The sequence below is a fragment of the Emydura macquarii genome, unplaced genomic scaffold, assembly GCF_026122565.2.
Source record: "Emydura macquarii macquarii isolate MOO-44397 ecotype Brisbane River unplaced genomic scaffold, CSIRO-AGI_Emac_v2 contig_2129, whole genome shotgun sequence".
Taxonomy (NCBI): domain Eukaryota; kingdom Metazoa; phylum Chordata; order Testudines; family Chelidae; genus Emydura; species Emydura macquarii.
Genome location: NW_027132266.1, coordinates 52,795 through 68,004, shown reverse-complemented (window position 1 = coordinate 68,004; position 15,210 = coordinate 52,795). Strand labels below are relative to the sequence as shown.

The 15,210-nt window shown below is 48.2% G+C and overlaps 1 pseudogene; it reads right to left on the bottom strand.

Annotated features, from left to right (window-relative positions):
* Positions 1-2,094: 2,094 nt before the first annotated feature.
* On the bottom strand, positions 2,095-3,092 carry LOC137160089 (olfactory receptor 6B1-like; annotated as a pseudogene).
* Positions 3,093-15,210: the final 12,118 nt, after the last annotated feature.

Here is a 15,210-nt window from a genome sequence, read left to right as displayed (position 1 = left end):
TCATTGGCTACAGGAATCTGTCGGTCACTGACCAGTATAGCTGACCTCCTCCCATTTACTCCACATGCTGGTGCCCTCTAGTGTCGATTTCTGTTACCCTGTTTGTATCCTTGACTCGCCTCAAGTGGATTCTTCTTTTCACTCCAGCTGCCTCCTTCCAATTCTTGACTCTCTTGTGCCATCAGGTGGCCATTATTGAGTGTAACTTCCCATTTCTCAGTCCTTAATGTCGACTACTATCCATAGTTATCCATAGCATAGGGGACCTTCTCTCTTCCATGCTCTTCCCTCACCACTTGTACACTGTTATACAGCTTCACCCCCTTCCACTGCCCTCTCTTGGTCCTTTGGCAGCATAACTCTTCCTTTCTGGCCCTTCCATTTCAGTGGCTCTACATCGGCCTTGAGGCAGCAGGGCCACACTTGTCCCATTCCTCTGCCCTCTAGTGACCCTAGGCAGCACAATCCCATCTTTCCTCATTTCTTACCCACTGCTGGGGGTGCGCTGGGCCAGATTAGAACCACTGGGAACAACCGCACACACCAGCCCAATGGTGACAGCAGACACTGCAGCAGCAGTGGCTCTGGAAGGTGAACAGGGGTCTCCCGTCAGTCCAGTGTAGGTCTGTGGCTGTGGGAGCTGTTTCCAATTGAAATGCACAGACTGGACCTAGAGTGACAGAAGCCCAGTGGCTCTCCAAGCTGAGATTCCAAGGGATTTGGGTGCCTGACTCCACTGGGCTCCTTGGGAAATCCCGTCCACAGAGTTGGAGCCCTTCAGTTCTCACTGGCGCCCAGCTCTCCCACCTCTCAACAAGCCCTGACGTGCTCTAGTCACTGAGCCAGCGCTGCCGTGTTTGACCCCACGGGAGTTCTGCCTCTTAGTAGAAGGTAGCCGCTTCCTCTGGCCATGGGTTGCCTCACTCCCTGAGGAGGGGGCCCTGCGTGGAGCAGAGCTGTCTAAGGCACCTGGGGCTGATGGTGTGGTGCCGCTCTGTGCAGTTGGCAGCAGCAGAGCAGTTTCCGCCCTGCAGTGCCACATGCTGAGTCCTTTCGTGGTGACCATTGACAGCCTTGGTGGGTTCTACATGTGTGCATCTCCTTGCACCCTGGCGAACCTGAGCTCTGCGTCTGCCCATGCCCTCTGCACCTGAAGGCCAAGTGGCCCCGGTGCTGCTGCTTTGCTGGAGCTGGTCCCAGCTGGGTTTAGCCCAGATCAGAGCTATAAAGCTGTTCTGGCGAAGGTCGTTGCTGGGGCCCGGCTGTTTACATCTGAACTGTGGGAATGTAGTGAAACTATCAGGTTTGCAGAGGGGATATGGTGGGGATGGCAAGAGGTACAATTTCAGGGGTGACAGATGTCCCAGGTTTACATCCCCGCACAGGCTGCACCAGGAGTTCGTATTTTTATTGTCAAAACCTTTGTTGTTATCAAAAATGAGAATAAAAAATTGCTGAAAATTTTGTCTCCCCTCTGACCAGTGCCTAGTTAAAAATTCCATGATGGGAAAATGGTTATGGTTGCCTCCCTCACTGCTCCGTCCTCTCTAGATAGACAACACTGACCCCAGCTCTGGCTGGATTCTCCTTTGTGTCCTTGGGGGCATAAGAAATGATTTGGAAAACAAACCTTACAAATCTGTCACCCATTGTGTTTTATTTGTAGCAGGTTATCGGAATTTGATTATCAGATTTTATTGTCCAACACAGAGAAATAATGAACAACAGGGGACATGCACAGGGATTTGCGTTAATAGTCAGTGGAGTTTGTGCCTTACACAACATCTCAACTCTGCACATTTTCACATGCAATACACACTCCTCATCCACAGTGAACGTTTAGAGATCGCAGAGAAAAACACCGTCATCCTCTATGTATCAGTGCTGAGAATGACAGGCTGTTAGCGCTGTCCACAACCTCACTTTCCTGTATGCTGTGTTACAAGGACCATGAACCCTCTGCCTCAGTAACTCCATGCAGATCATCACGACTGATTTTTCACATCAGTGCTGAGATATTCAATGGGCATTTTCAACTTAATTTCAGTGAAGGAATTTTGCCTAAATCACCCAGGCAGCTTTGAAAACCTCAGCCTAAGTTATGATCGAGGCATCTCTGCAATTTTTTGGGAACGCCACGTATTGGCTGACTGCTTTGCTCAAGGCTTCCCTGACCTCTCTGTTTCTCAGGCTGTAGATGAGGGGCTTAACCAGGGGGGTTAGGACCGTGTAGCAAACAGAGAGCAGTTTCTTCAGGCCTTTCAGTGTGTCGAGAGGCGGTAGCATGTAGTCACTCATTAGGGTCCCATAGAAAACTGTCACCACAGTGAGATGAGAGGAGCAGGTGGAAAAAGCCTTCTGCCTCCCGGTGGCGGAAGGGATTCTCAGGATGGTGATGATGATACAAGCGTAGGACGTCAGGGTTAGCAGGAATGGAGGCAGGGTGAATACACAGGCTAGGATGAAATCAAACACTACTATCAGGTGTGTGTCTACGCAGGAGAGTTTTATCAGTGTGATGGGGTCACAAAAGAAATGGTCAATTTCATTCGGACCACAGAATATGAACTGGGACATGTACAATATAAAGATGGTAATAGCCAAACAACCGTTTAACCATGACCCAGCAGCCAACTGGAGACAAAACCGGGTGTTCATAAGAGCTGAATAGTGCAGGGGTTTACATATGGCTAAATACCGGTCGTAAGACTTCGCTGCTAGGAGACAGCATTCCGTAGCTGCCAGAACGGCAAAGAAGTACAGTTGTGTCATGCAGCCATTAACGGAGATGGTTCTGTCCCCAGTCAGGAGACTGGCCAGCACCTTGGGCAGGATGGTGGAGCTGTAGCAGATCTCCAGGCAGGACAAGTTCCCCAGGAAGAAGTACATGGGGTGTGCAGGTGCCGGTCAGTCACAACTAGCACAATGATGAGGGTGTTCCTGGCCACAGTTGCGATGTAGCTCACTAGAAATATCAGGAAGAGAGAAATGTGCAGGTCAGGGAGATCCCCAAATCCCAGGAGGATGAATTCCATTATAGCTGTTTGGTTTCCCCAGTCCGTGTCAGCCATGGGTTGAATCTAGGAACAATAAAACAAACGGTGCTATCGAATCGGGAGGGGATAGAGCTGAAAGTTAATCAAGTGTTTCAAATTAATTCCATAAATGTTCATAAACTCCTCTCCCTCTCCTGGTCACCGGCTGAAATTGTAAGGCTAAATGTAGACTTCAGAGCACAGTGCCAGGATTTTCAGTCTGAGAACAGAGCAGTCATATCCCTGCAGACCACGTCTGTCGTATCAGAGCAATAAAGTTTTTTATTGAGTAAATATTTCAAAAAAATAACAAACAGGTAACCCATAGAGTTTAAAGGGGCAAAGTTATATAACGTCTAGGGACTATATTCAGGTTATCGGGAGGTGTGGGGAGTGGCTGAAAGCCTGGGGAGAATAACAAGGGATAATCTGCGGGGTCCTGGATGGGGGGGTGATGGTATGGGCGCTAAGAGATACAAGGGAATATATGGGAATGGGGGAACGTCACTAAGTGTGCTTATGGGTTACTTTTTGGGGGTTTTAACAAAATAGAGTAAATAAGTCCATACAAAAGTGGTGCGTCCCTCATTAAGTCCGATGCTTCAGCAGTCGCCGCGTCCATTGGTGTGTCCCGCACCGCGTCCGTTGGTGTGTCCCCCGCCGCATCCGTTGGTGTGTCCCCCGCCGCGTCTGCCGGTGCGTCCTCCGCCGCGTCTGTCGTGGTGGTCGTCGGTTGGGTCCGCCGGTCCGGAAGGAGGGTCCTGCGGTGGCGCTCCGTCCCTCTCCTCCTGGTACTGTCGGTGGCCGGTGACGTGCTCTATGTAGATGTCCCGAGACCACCGGATGGAGTCCGAGACCATGAGGCGCCGCATGAGCTTGGCGTAGCGCCGACCCACACCGCAGGCCCAGAGCACGGGCTCGTTGCGGGGGTCCCAGGCGCCCAGGGCCCCGACGATCAGGGCGTGGATCTGCACGTCATAGCCCTGCTCCCTCAGGGTGTCAGCGAGGGGGGCGTATTTCTCCTCCTTGCGGGCTCGGGCGGCGTGGAAGTCCGGGCTGCGGTTCTCGAACGGGACCGTGACGTCCACCATGACGATCTTTTTGTGCTCCTCGTTGGTGATGACGATGTCGGGTCTCAGTGGGCTGTCGGTCCCGGGGATGGCGGAGTTGATGGCCACCGTGCCCCGGTGGGCCGGGATGGCCTTCGCCAGACGGTCCTGGACCGCGTTGTGCCTCAGCTGCCAGGCTCGGGAGTGGGGCTTGCAGCTGCAGAGGACGTGGGGCAGGGTCTCGTTGACGTACCCGCACCTCCTGCAGCGCTTGTCCCGGTTCCCGTGGCTACATCTGTGGTAGCCCAAGTACTGACATGACAGATCAGACCACTTCTTTCTCTGCTATCATAGCCCTTCTAGTGACATAGTGGAGCTTAATAACAATGTTTCAAGGCAGCAGTCCATTTGTGGCAATGCCCAGTATCATGGCGTGTCTCGGGAATAATCTAAATCAATAAATATAGTAGCTAAAATCTTGGACTGAGATTTCGACTGAGTCTGGTATACTGAGGCACTGATCTTCTCTCAGAAGTCATGGAAAGTAATCTGATAACTGATGTTGGCATATTCAGCATTTTAGTGTCCTATAGGAAGAGGAATAATTACTATTGCCCTCTCACAAAGTGATCCGTTTATGTCATAAAATATGAAATGGAGTCAAACCTGCCCTAGTTCATGTGATAACAGTGATGAAGATGACATGTTGAGGGACTGGCAAAGCCTTTTCTGTTTCAGATGAGAATTCCTGAAACTAACTATGTAGCAGGGATAAAATACAGCTCTTCTGAGGGTGGATTTTAGAAAGAGGCAAAACCAGGCTTGATCTGCAACTCTAGCCATGGAGGGACCCTCTGAGCACCATCACAATTGTGAAAAACCAGGAAACAGACAGGCACTAGAGAAAAAAGATGTTGCCCCTGAACTCTGAGCCTCTAAGCTCCCTAGAGATTAGGACTCACCAGCACAAAGTGGCACCACACCCTGCCAGAACAGCAGAGGCAAACCGTGCTGACTTATCTCCACTGCTACAACAATTGACACCTCCCCCAATACACCACATGCCTATCACAGCTTGTGGGGTACCTCATCCAATGCCCAGTAACAACCGTGTGGGTGAAACCAGACAATCACGATGCCCTCAAATGAACGCACACAGGAAAAGGAAAAAAGACAGAAACACCCTATCACAAGTGGGTGCACACTTTTCACACAGCAATTGCTTTGTGTCAGACCCGTCCGTCCTTATCCTCAAAGGAAACCTGAGCAACGCTTTTGAAAGGCAAACCTGGGAGTTTAAATTCATAACTTTGGTAGGCACTAAAAACCAGGGTCTTAATAAAGACACTGCATTCATGGCTTATTACAACAATCTGTAACCCACTAAATGCCCCCTTTTATCCTCTGACTGTGGGTGTGTTAAAGGGCCACTTCATCTTGAATGGTCCCTTACAACACGTGCTAATTATTAATGCTAAACTCTCTGTTCATAGCTGTGAGGCTCTGAGTACCTATCGCCCGTGCTTACTTTGTGCCAGGGCTGAGCCCCGGCACCTATAGACTTGGCAGTTCATAGCCCCAGCTGCTCTGGGCTTGCCACATCAGCTATGAATGTAAAAAATATTGCTTGAACCCCGACATCTCTTTCATTACAAATTAAGTCTGTCCATTGCCGACCTGCAGTAGAGCTCTGTGTAGCTCTGTCACTTGTCTCTCTCACCAACAGAAGTTGGTCCGATAAAAGATATCACCTCCCCACCTTGTCTCGCTAATATTCACAAAGCACATTCATGTCCCTGTTTCAAAGGTGCTCTAGGAAGCTTACCCGGACAGCTCAATCTTGAAGTGATCAGCTCTTATTTCTCAGGGTTTGGTGACTAGGATTCAGGTTCCTCAGCTGCGGTTCTTGTTTCTCATCAGTCTTCAGCATCTGGATCTTCTCAGCAAGAAACCTGCATCTACCTGAATGGAAGAGCAGCTGCCACATTCTGTGTTCGAACATGCTCTTCCCCCTCCAACCACAAAGGGCAGAGGTATCCTTCTCCATGGCAGGCTGCATCTCCCTTTATTCTACCTCTGAAGGACTGAGCCTAGGGAGTTAGTGCTGTGTTTTCTGTGCAGACAGTACAAACTGCCCTGATGCAACCAACCTCCCACACCCAGAGGAATCGCCTTTCTGCTACCTGCTGTATGAGATCACTGCTCTGCAAAGTTAGAAAACATTTTCTAGGGTTTTGGGAAGGCGTAAATTTTCGGACACTTTTCTCCTCTTTTTCCTCAGGCTGTGTATGAGGGGGGTGACCATGGAGGTCAAGACTGTGTAGAAGACAGAGAACATCTTGTTCAGCTCCTGCAGTGCATTCATGTTTGGTAAGATATGGACAATCGTTATTGTCCCTCAAAATGCTGTAACCACAATGAAGCAAGAGGAGGAGGCGAAAATGCCATTTGCCTCCCATTGGTGGAAGAGGTTCTCTGGATGGTAGATATAATAAAACCATAGGAGATAAGGGTTAGCAGAAACAGGGGGAGTATGGATACAGAGCAGAGCATGAAACCCACAAGTTCCAACACCTGGCTGCCACTGCAAAACATGTTTACCTGTGGCGTGAAATCACAAAAGAAATGGTCATTTTCATAAAGAAGCTCATTGAACCCTTACTGGTACAATTATGCTAATTGCAACAAATCCACTTATCCCAAATCCAGCTGCTAGCTGGAGGCAAAATCTGCCATTCATAAATGATCCATAGTGTAGTGGTTTACACACTACTAAGTACTGATCATGAGCCATCACAGGAAGGAGATAACATTCCGCGGATGCTAGGGAACCAAAGAAGACAAATACATGATGCAGCCACTGACAGAAATAGTTCTGTCCCCGGCCAGGAAACTGGCCAGCAGCCTGGTAGGATGGTGGAGATGTAGCAGGCAGGGCTGGCCCTCAATTAAATGGCACCCTAAGCGAGGAGCGTCTTCAGCACCTCCCCCTCTTCAGCTGTTAAACTTCTGAATACCCTCTTGTTACTGGATTTGTAGCTCATTTCACAGCTTTGATGCACGATTTGCATGAAGGATCGATCCCTGTCTTCTAAGACAATACATTTGCACACTAGGATCTGTAAATCTATTTATTCGTGCCATGTATGTTAGCAATTAAAAATAGTTTCTTCTAAGTTTAGAGGAACTTTTTAAAGTTCAGAATAACTGAAATGTACAAACATCAAGAAACTGAACTGTGCACCCGACATTCAGTGGACCAGTATTAAAGAGTGTTACAGCAGGTGACAGCCTTCAGATGTTAACCCTAGTTCAAAAGGTCACTGTTCTTGCCTTTGCCCTTGTGAACTGAACACAGAGTCAGAGAAATCCAAAGACTGGCCAATGGCATTTTCAAGCATCTCTTGCTGGCCATCATCAGTCGAAGATATCTTCTAATGATAATAATAAGATATGTTCAAAACTTCCTTCCAGGATTAGACAAAAAGCCAGAGCAGGGGAGCATCCAGAACCAAGCAGCTGGTGCTCTGACACAGCTCAGTTTCATTCTGTTTGTTTTCCTTTAAAAAAATCCTTGGAACTTCTGGATGCTTGTGAAACCGTATATCTCCTGAGAGCTTTTCTCAGGGTCTCTTTGACCTCGCTGTTTCTCAGGCTGTAGATGAGGGGGTTGGCTATGGGAGTCAGGACTGTGTAGAAAACAGAGAAGAGTTTGTGTAGGTCTCTCAGTGTGTTGGCATCTGGCAACAGGCAAGAGAGGGCAATAAGCCCTAGTGGAGCAAACACTGGCCTGCTGGGTGACTTGAGCAAGCCTCTTCCCTTGGCTCTGCCTCAGGTTCCCATCTGTAAAATGGGGCTAATGACACCTGCTTTGCAGTGCAGTCTGAGACCTGCCGATGAAATGCACCCTAAGAGCTAGGGATTATTATTCTTAACTTAAAAATCTTTCTCCAAATACCCCCTGGATACATTCTATTACGATGGCTATGAGCATAGCGCAAGGAGCCGTGTCATGGACCAGCACCCCCTCAAAGGGAGCAGTGATGCTGAAGGTGAGTCAGGCCGCAGCTTTCCAAGGACTCAGTACATCGCTGGTATGTCCCTGGCATCCGGACGCAAACAGCGGCATGCGCTGGTGCAGGATGCAGGGGGAAAGGGGCTGCAGGGCTGGGTTCAAGTTTTCTGCCTGACCTGGCCAGTCAGGAGCCTGCCTGGCTATAACACCCTGGACTGGCCAACTCCACTGATTTCCCTGGAGCTCTAGGGCCAGTTTATAGCAAATCCCCTCTGCACACTTCGGTTCTGTCCTTGCCTCACCTCCTGGGCTGAGGTTAGCGGGTTTTACTGTCTCCTCTGCCTCACTCATCCTCTGCCCTGGCTATGTCCCCTGCCTCGTCTGAGGGCTCAGGCCCAGCTGGGCACCTCAGCTCTCCTGGTTCCCTGAGCACATGAGAGACACATTCACACTTTCTCCTCTTTAGCCCAGACCCACACTGGACACCACCCTGCTGCCCATCAGGGTGACCTGACGCAGCTACTGCAGCCTGGCCCAGCCTCAGCTGCCGCTGCAAAATGCCCTTGGAGATGGCTCTGGTTGGGGGTGACCTGACACAGCCCCCCACAGCACTGGCACAGCCCAGGGCCAAGCTGGCTGGAGTGGCTCATGAACATGGGTACCAACCTCTCAGCAGACAGATACCAGCCAGGGCACAAACCCCAACTGGCTGCATGACCTATAACTAGATTTCACCAACCAAGTACCAAGTGTGAACGCCTGAAGCACTATAACAACCTCAGCATGGGGTCACAGACAGTCCCTTGGGCACCCCGGCCTATCTTGCCACCCAGGCCAGCTTGCTTTTGTGATGGACAGTTCCTTACACCAAAAATCACACACTATTCAGGCTACTCCCAGTCCCAAACGACCAGTCACTTGCCCCAGGTCAACTGGAGCTTAGACCTCCCACCAAAGACAGCACTTCTAGCCAAACCTGTAATAAACTAAGTAAATGTTTATTAAAGAAGAAAAAGAAACGAGAGAATTATTTACAAGGTTAAAGAAGATAAACACACACTGACTAATGAGTCACATCCTAGGTTTCCAAAGCTGCTGCAATATGCCAGCTCTAGGTGTCCTTTAGGGCTAACCGATGCTGAGAAGCTTGGGGATCCCTTGCTTATGCTTAGAAACATTGCCCTCTCCAAATTCTAAGCAGCACAGTGATACAGTTCCTTCTTTTCAGGGGTTTTTATTCCCTTCTTCCAGAGGTCAGACTGATGGGACAAGTGTTTGCTGCCGTCGTCTCTCCACGGGTGTGTAGGGTTTATCAACAAAGTCTTTGTCCTTTGGGGTTTCACAGTGGCTAATCTGGTTTCAGTGTGTCTTCTTGTGCATGGGACAAGGAATTTGCTTCAATCAATGCTTCTTTCTTCTTTGGTGAGTTCCACAGTTACAGAAGTTTACAATGCAGACACTCACTATATCGTTCTACCATGGGAAACAGATGCTATAGGTGAGATTAATACATGCAGGGCCCTACAAGGATTTCATAGAATCATAGAATATTAGAGTTGGAAGGGACCTCAGGAGGTCATCTAGTCCAACCCCCTGCTCAAAGCAGGACTAACCTCAGCTATATCATCCCAGCCAGGGCTTTGTCAAGTCTCAGCATAAACACCTCTAAAGATGGAGATTCCACCACCTCCCTAGATAACCCATTCCAGTGCTTCACCACCCTCCTAGTGAAAAACTTTTTCCTAATGTCCAACCTAGACCTCCCCCACTGCAACTTGAGACCGTTGCTCCTTGTTCTGTCATCTGCCACCACCGAGAACAGCCTAGCCCCATCCTCCCTGGAACCCCCTTTCAGGTAGTTAAAGGCCGCTATCCAATCCCCCCTCATTCTTCTCTTTTGCAGACTAAACAAGCCCAGTTCCCTCAGCCTCTCCTCATAAGTCCTGTGCTCCAGCCCCCTAATCATTTTGGTTGCCCTCCGCTGGACTCTCTCCAAAATGTCCACATCCTTTTTGTAGTGGGGGGCCCAAAACTGGACACAATATTCTAAATGTGGCCTCACCAATGCCGAATAGATGGGAATAATCACTTCCCGTGACCTGCTGGCAATGCCCCTCCTAATGCAGCCCAATATGCTATTAGCCTTCTTGACAACCAGGGCACATTGCTGACTCTTATCCAGCTTTTTATCCACTGTTACCCCCAGGTCCTTTTCTGCAGAGCAGCTGCCTAGCTCGTCGGTCCCCAGTCTATAGCTGTGCATGGGATTCGTCCTTCCTAAGTGGAGGACTCTGCACTTTTATTTGTTGAACCTCATTAGATTTCTTTTGGCCCAATCCTCCAGTTTGTTTAGGTCACTCTGTATCCTATCCCTACCTTGCAAGGTATCTACCACCCCTCAGCTTAGTGTCATCCGCAAACTTGCTGAGGGTGCAATCTACCCCATCTTCCAGATCATTAATGAAGATGTTGAAAAAAACCGGCCCCAGGACCAACTCCTGGGGCACTCCGCTTGTGACCGGTTGCCAGCTAGACATGAAGCCATTGATCACTACTCGTTGAACACTATGCTCTAGCCAGTTCTCTATCCATTTTATAGTCCATTCATCCAACCCATACTTCTTTAACTTGCTGATAAGAATACTGTGAGAGACAGTATCAAAAGCTTTGCTAAAGTCAAGGTATATCATGTCCACTGCTTTCCCCACATCCACAGAGCCGGTCATCTCATCATAGAAAGCAATCAGGTTGGTGAGAGATGACTTGCCCTTGGTGAAGCCATGCTGATTGTTCCTGATCACCTTCCTCTCCACCCAGTGCTTCAAAATTGATTCCTTGAGGACCTGCTCCATGATTTTTCCAGGGACTGAGGTAAGGCTGGCTGGTCTGTTGTTTCAGTTGTAGATGGGTTGATCCAGAGGTCGGGGGCAGGAATGAAGACAAGATGGAGATGGTGCAGCTGCATTTTACAGTTTCTGCCATGAAGCTGGTACTTCCTTTGTCCCAAACACAGCCCCACACACAGCACATGGCATGGAAAAGCCTCAGAGTCCCCTGTCTAGAGGCATGTTGTTACATGTACTGGTGACTCATAAGGTGCAGCCCCTGGGACCATGACTCTTTCACCGGATTCATTGTATGTTTGAGTTCCCTTGATGGGGCATTTAGCAGGCTCAGTGCTGCTGCCCTCCTGTCTGGGGGTGTCACCCAGAAACACAGCACAAGTTTGCAATACAAATATACCAGCCATATTTAGAGCTCATAATACAAAATGGATACCTAAATATGAACAATATTATTATACTTAGCAAATTCTAACCTTTCCAATGGTACCTGGTACATCATATTTTGCAAGATGTGTTGCAATATTGATATTAATAATATTATAAATTATTACATATTCCATACAGCGTCACACCATCCTCCCAGAGTCAGCCGGTCAGAGCCACCCTCCTAGACCTCCCCACAATTGATAAGCACCTGCACTTTGCAAGACCTACAAAAACCTTATTTTGTTCTTTTCAAACTAATGTAACCCTTTATATACCTATGTAAACTTACAGGTCCTAGATATTTCAGTTAACAAATGTCTCCTGAAAAAAGAAAAGATTTTTTTCAATTTAAAAAAACATTGCAACCAGCCCTAACAAATATCATTTCCTCCTCTGCATTGTGCTGTGTCCTGATATTCAGACTCAGCGTAAGGGAACCGGGTAAGGAATTTCACTGAATTTGGGGCTGTGGTGGATTTTTCAGCAATGGCAATTTTTAAATTAAGGCAGCCAAAAGCCAGATGTCTGCTTGAAAGTGGTGGTGACATGCCATACTGCTACAAACACCCAGTGCAAATCCTGTTTACACAAATGTTCAGGAGAAGAGATCTAAGGAGGGCACAATGGATTTTCCTATACAATAAACTAATCTGTAAAACGAGGCTAATAACTTTGACCTGTGTAAAGTGCTTTGAAATTACTGATGAACAGTGCTGGGTAAGAGCTAGGTATTTTCATTTCTGTTATTGGAAAGAAAGAAAGAAAGAAAGAAAGAAAGAAAGAAGCCAATGATGTATTCCCACTTAGCATGTGTGTGCATGTGTTAGTTGAGTGGCAGTTTCCACGGAACTGAAAACATCCTGTTGCATACGGTTGAATACAATTTCTATTTTCAATAAAGAGGAACTTTTCAAGCTGAGAGTCAGGAAGATTCAATTCTCCACAGGTCTGAAGGAGCAGACCCTAGGCAATCAATCACTAATGCTGTGAGAGAGCTCATAGACTCATAGACTATAAGGTCAGAAGGGACCATTATGATCATCTAGTCTGACCTCCTGCACAACGCAGGCCACAGAACCTCACCCACCCACTCCTGTAATAGACCCCCAACTTCTGGCTGAGTTACTGAAGTCCTCAAATCATGATTTAAAAACTTCAAGGTACAGAGAATCCACCAGCAAGTGACTTGTGCCTCATGCTGCAGTGAAAGGCGAAAAACCTCCAGGGCCTATGCTGATCTCTCCTGGGGGAAAATTCCTTCCTGACCCCAAATATGGCAATCAGCTAAACCCTGAACATGTGAGCAAAACTCATCAGCCAGACACTCAGGAGATAATTCTCTGTAGTAACTCAGAACCCACCCCATCTAACATCCTGTCACAGGCCATTGGCCATATTTACCGTTAGTAGCCAAAGATCAGTCAATTCCTAAATTAGGCTGTCCCCTTCATACCATCCCCTCCATAAACTTATTCAGCTCAGTCTTGAAGCCAGCTAGGCTTTTTGCCCCCACTGCTCCCCTTGGAAAGCTGTTCCAGAACTTCACTCCTTTGGTTAGAAACCTTTGTCTAATTTCAAGTCTAAACTTCCTGATGGCCAGTTTATATCCATGGTTAACTACAGTCCTGGAGCCAGATAAACAGAGTTGGTTCAATTCTGTTTGGCAGGAAATTCAGAGAATTTTTTTTTTCCATTTTAGGATGAAAAGTAGAATTTGTGACATTTCCCATGGAAGGGATTGGGAGTTTTTTGGAAATACCTGAAATTTTTCATTTCCAAAATTTCATAATGAAATTGAGCCTGGGTGGCCCCGAATCTTTGCTAAGCAGGGGCATCTAGTTCTATGGCCGGGAGTCTGGAAGCTCTGAGTTACCTGCGTCAAGCTAAGGTTCTCAGGGCTTCTAGACTCCCTGCTGTGGACCAATACCTGACTGCTGCGAGGGGGTAGCCCCATTGTCACAGACCCTTGAAGCCTGGACAGCCTTGACTTGCTCCTTAGAAGTTCATGAAAACCAACACATCACCTGAATACATGTCGCCTAATCAAATCCTGGCCATTGCAGGCGCCTCGGTACCTCATACTCTCTGCCTGTGATTCACAAGAGCTCAGTATCTTGAGGGCTATAATACTTACGTCTGTTTTTGGTGTGCTGGGTGACACTGGTGAGATATCCTGAGATATGCAGGAGAACAAACTAGCTAATGTATATAATTACAAACTGGAGGATTGAGCCAAAAGAAATCTAATGAGGTTCAACAAAGAAAAGTGCAGAGTCCTCCACTTAGGAAGAAAGAATCCCATGCACAGCTATAGACTGGGGACCGACGAGCTGGGCAGCAGCTCTGCAGAAAAGGACCTGGGGGTAACGGTGGATAAAAAGCTGGATATGAGTCAGCAGTGTGCCCTGGTTGTCAAGAAGGCCAATGGCATATTGGGCTGCATTAGGAGGGGCATTGCTAGCAGGTCACGGGAAGTGATTATTCCCCTCTATTCGGCATTGGTGAGGCCGCATTTAGAATATTGTGTCCAGTTTTGGGCCCCCCAATACAAAAAGGATGTGGACAAGTTGGAGAGTCCAGTGGAGGGCAACAAAAATGATTAGGGGGCTGGAGCACAGGACTTATGAGGAGAGGCTGAGGGAACTGGGCTTGTTTAGTCTGCAAAAGAGAAGAGTGAGGGGGGATTTGATAGCGGCCTTTAACTACCTGAAAGGGGGTTCTAGGGAGGATGGGGCTAGGCTGTTCTCGGTGGTGGCAGATGACAGAACAAGGAGCAACGGTCTCAAGTTGCAGGGAGGGAGGTCTAGGTTGGACATTAGGAAAAAGTTTTTTACTAGGAGGGTGGTGAAGCACTGGAATGGGTTACCTAGGGAGGTGGTGGAATCTCCATCCTTAGAGGTTTTTAAGCTGCGGCTTGACAAAGCCCTGGTTGGGATGATATAGCAGAGGTTAGTCCTGCTTTGAGCAGGGGGTTGGACTAGATGACCTCCTGAGGTCCCTTCCAACTCTAATATTCTATGATTCTATGATTCTATCTCAAATAACTCATCAGGCTCAGAATACTGAGAGCATCGTAGACAACATAGCAAACACATTCCACTAAAGGAGCATTGTTCTTTGCGGACGTCTGCACCACTATGCATGTGCAGAATTCCTGTCCCTGACTGCAGAATATAGATTCTGCTGGAGAGGCAATGCCCACCAAGGCGTGCTGTGGCACCAGATGAGACAGCAGCCAGCCAGTGGAGCGGCTGCGTTCCTCACAGTGTGGCCAGGTGAGGATACATGGGATGGACAGAGCGGGGCACATGGGGCTGCTGGGGGGGTCACAGACTGGGGCATGGACTCAGGAACTACTGGGGTGACAGCATTGGGCCAGGGGCTGAATTGGTGGCGGGCCTCAGTGCCACATGCAGACGGGGCAGTGGGGGCATTGCCATTTAAATGAACTGTTACTGAAAGTTCTGTATTAATATGCCCAGTAAGGAATCGATGTGTCAAAAAATGTTTTCTGACACACTTGCTGACAGCTATTTTCAAATAAATGCCCAAAATAACTGAAAATGGTGTGATTTTATGACGTTATTTTGACAAATAAAACATGCAGAATTTTGCAGAATTCTGAGGCACACAATTTTTAACGTGTTGGCGCAGAATTCCCCAGCAGCACAGCACAGACTCAGGCTCTCGCTCCCTCCGACTGTTGCCAGGGTCAGCGCCAGTGACTGCATTGGAGTTACTCCCGGTTTACACTGGCAGGAGTGAGAGGAGAACAAGTGCCATTGACTTTAATGGCATTACTCCTGGTTTACCACAGAAGAAGTGAGAGCAAAATGAAA